Source organism: Nothobranchius furzeri, chromosome 11 (assembly GCF_043380555.1).
Source record: "Nothobranchius furzeri strain GRZ-AD chromosome 11, NfurGRZ-RIMD1, whole genome shotgun sequence".
NCBI classification, from domain to species: domain Eukaryota; kingdom Metazoa; phylum Chordata; class Actinopteri; order Cyprinodontiformes; family Nothobranchiidae; genus Nothobranchius; species Nothobranchius furzeri.
Window position 1 is genome coordinate 52832519 of NC_091751.1, and position 4275 is coordinate 52836793.

The following is a 4275-nucleotide window of genomic DNA, read 5'->3' on the forward strand; positions in this document are numbered from 1 at the left end:
CCCCCTGACCCCTCAGAGACAACCTTCAGACTGAATCTGGCTCTCTTCAAAGCCTCTCTGAGAAAATTCCTTTTCCTGCTGCACATTCATGTCAAAACAGACACAAATCAAAGGCAGCAGAGGGAACCAGGGGGCTCAGCCCGAAGAGCAAAGGATGTCTGAGGTGGAATCACACTAAGTTAAGGAGAAACGAGGAGTGCATGTCTATTTTGGGTTCATTTCATCCTGCTTGCTTGTAAAACTAGTTAAAGCATGATTAGTTTAGACTTTTGCATGTGTGGTTCTTTTTTATTTTTATTTGGAGAGCTTGATGGTCGGGGTGCAGGATCAGTGATGCCAGAAAGTAGACCACAGCAGATCCTCCTCTGCTTGTTGGGGTGAAGGATTCCCCCCCCACACACACACACACACACACATACACCCCATTTGAACTGTGGACTCCAGTTACCTCCCTACAGCCATCCTTCAAAGGACTTCCTCTGCAGAACAGCTGCTCAGAATGTATAATGGAAACGGCTCACTACAAGCAGTGCAGAGTGTGTCTCTACTGTTATGGGCTCCTCAGACAGCTCGGGTGAACTCTTTGCACTGTCACACTCTCCTGACCTGTAAAGGAAAACAGGAAGTCTCCGCTTTCTGTAGCAAAGTTTGGAATTTGTCATGCATGTTGATCCGGGTAGAGAGGTTTGCAGAAGAGTTCTCTTAAACTCATCTTTTTTTCGTTTTAAAGCATGCATTTCTCAAGCAGTGTGATGTGGAGAAGGCCACATGCATGCTATAACATTCAAACACAGCTCTGATGATCCACACAACCCCACCCCCTCAAAAAAACTCTGAAAGCTCTTAGAGCTGTTTTCTCTCTGCAGCAGGTAGTTTGAGAGCTGTCCACACACATCCTTCAGAGACTGCGTTGATGTGCACGAAGAAATCCCGGCGCGGCCACATGTGACTGAGTGGGGTTGTGGCGGCGGCAGCATTTCAGTTCAGGACTAAAAAGCCAACTGGAACCTGAGATGTCCCCATCTCCGCCGTCTGCAGGAGCAGCCAGGGATTGATCTGTGCTTCTCAGCTTGTTTTATTGATGTTTGTCTTGTGTTACGGTCTGATGGGAAAAAAAGAAAAAATCGGAAATGCTTGCAGTCTGAAATTTTTTTTTTATTAACCCTCTGGAGGCAGGCATTGCAGATTTGCTACGTTAAAACCTACCGTACCTACCTGGTTACTCCACAAATGTATTTCATGAGCATTTTTTTTTACTCAGAAGTACCCCTGAAGGACTTAGTTGTTTGTTGAGAGGGTTAACAGAGAAGTGAAAAGTACCCCCTCTACACACACACACACACACACACACACACACACACACACACACACACACACACACACACACACACACACACACACACACACACACACACACACACACACACACACAATATTTTTGCTTTTTTTGCATCACAGATAAATGTTTAAGATCTGCAAATACATTTCAATATCAGACAAATATGGAAAGTAAATAGAAATTGTGTTATTGAGGTCAAAGTTCAGTCTCCTTCAGGATTTAACCATGGTTCTGTCAGGTGGGTCAGCAGCCCAGACCATCACACCTCCACATCCATGTTCAACTGTTGGTGGGATGCAAACTTTTGCCTTGAATATTTTCCTTCATGTCTAGGGGATCATCAAGGTCAAGCATGCCCAAAGTGTGGCCCAGGGGCCATTTGTAGCCCTGAGGGTGATTTTTTGTGGCCCCCCTGGCATTTGTAGTAAAAATATTTTATCACCTTTTATGCTTTGAACATGTTTATGTTTCTGTTTTTTTTTCTTTTTTTTTTCTAATATGAGGCTTATTTTTAAATAGTACAAAAAAAGTCATGATTACATTTTTTGTGGCCCTCATCTTGAACAGTTTGGACACTCCTGATTAAGGTGGGTGGTTTTTTTTTAAAGGAGGGGGTGTTTTTGGTCAGCAGAGGTTTAAACGGGTTATTTTCTTGATTTTATTTATAAGAGGAAATGCTGGTTTGGTTTGTGAGATCTTTTAGCCTGCTTCATATTGTCAGACCAGTTCTAGTCTAAGTGAGTGTGGGTGTAACAAAGTCAGTTTCCAAATAATGTGGCTAATTATCACATTTTAAAACTTAATTTAGAATTTAGTTGTTGGGTTATTTTTTATATATTCTGAGATTTTAGGGTTCTATCTATCTGATTTTGGAGCTTATTTGCTGATTTGAATAAGTTTGGTGATTAAAAATGAAAAACAGAAGAAATCTGTAAGGAAGAAAATAGTTTACCGCAGCTCGGTAAAATCTCTTAAACATTTTCAAACTTTTTTGTTGCACGGATGAAAGTCACAGTGCATAATCACCATATTTATAACAGACTTAACTAGAAGAAATAACAAATAAGTTGTTTTTTTCTATTTATTACGAGGTACAAGATCACAGATTATTAACAATAATTTTTTGAAATAGAAAAATGTCACTTTTTTTGCTCTTTTTCTACAAAATCACACTGTAATGATGTTATTTTCCTGGCTGCTATTAAAACAATGTTTAGGAATTAATTTCTGTGTCAATATTGGCTTGAAGCTGCTAGACTGTCAGTTTAACTTTAACCCACAGCTTTGAACTGCCACAATAACCACAGTGTAGATATAGAGAGCTGGAAACCAAAGTAAACTTGTATTAATATTTCACCTAAAAGAAGAAAAAAACTCACTTTGGGCTGACTGAGAGGTTTGTGTGTGAGCTTTTTGTAGCGTTGCTGTATTATATCAACTTCACTTTACTCATCTTTGTGCTCAGATGATGCTTATGTGTAAAAATGTCAAGCCAGACCTCCTTAATCATCCTCGTAAAAATAAAACAACACCTGATATTCCAGTAAAACAGCTCACAGATGTTGCCTGTGATGTTCGTGTGTGAGTGTGTAAACCAGAGCAGGAATAGAAATAGCAATATACTGTACTTTTTATATCTTCTGTCCATATATGAATGTAGCACTCTTGTTGCTGTTCCGTTTTATGTCTATAATCGCAAACTTGTAGCACTTCTATGACAAAAGAAAAGTGGCGCGTGTTTCTGTTGTTTACTGCTATATCCACGATAAGCTAGTGGGATCATATTGTTCCTAATAATAAATCAGATTTCTGTAGCAGATGCAGTCTAAGTTTATCTTTTTTTAGAGTGTGTGTGTTGTTGATTCTGCAGCTCAGAGCCAGTCAGTGAGACAGAAAGAGAATAAGAGATGTTTTAGGTGAAGAGGAGCGTGCTCCTTTGATTATCCGTTATCTATCAGAGTCCTGATCGTGTCGAGGTGACAGTCTTCTTGTACAGAAGCAGCAGCATAAAGCCGCACCCAGGCAGACATCAAAGCTGTCCCCGCTTGTCAGCTTCTCCTCCTCAGTTCCACATGCTGTTAACTATGAGTGCATAAAAAAATATAGAAAATTCCCCCCAAATGCCCTGCAGCCAGGTTTTTGTACAGCCCTCTCCTCTGCTCTGATCACACTTGTCTTCAAAGGCTGTGGCCCCCCTCTTCGCTGCTCACTGGAATCTGTGCAAAGCATGATGCAGTAAAACTAATGTTGAAAGAGTTGAGTGGGCGCAAGAAAATAAGGGGTCGAGGAGCGGAGGAAAGTGGTAATGGTTGGTGTGTGTGTGTGTGCGTGTATCCCTGAGGAGGCCTAAAGCAGCAGAGGGGAAGTTCATTTGGACTGAAGAATTCCCCTCCTCCTCAATCCCTCCCTCTCTCTCTTGCACTCACCATGCATATAAAATGCATGACACTCTGAAGAAGAATTTTAAATCAGGTCCAAGACTTTCAAAAGAGAGTCCAGTGTGTGTGTGTGTGTGTGTGTGTGTGTGTGTGTGTGTGTGTGGAGAAGCCCATCTTCTGCTTTAGGGCTACAAGGTGTGAAGGAGGCTTTCCCAAAGCTGCGGATCACTGGGGAGATGGAGAGATCAAAGCAGATTGTCTGGAGTAAGCCCTGGTCCAGTTTTACCCCTCATTAGGTAGTCCATCAGATCAGCTTCATCCTCAACATTCCTAAAAACTTTCCTGCTGAAATCTCCCACATTAGTTCAGGGAGGTTTAAAAGAAAACACGCTGATTGGAAATCATTAGTCTCCAACTGGATTATAAATACTCAATGAGGAGGATGTATTTCTTCATCAGACCAGGATGCTGAGGCTGGTGTTTGGGTGTTGGGAGTGCGCTGCAGCATCACCTTGTGGTGGCTTCACACCTCAACATTATCCCTCTCCTCCCTTGAGA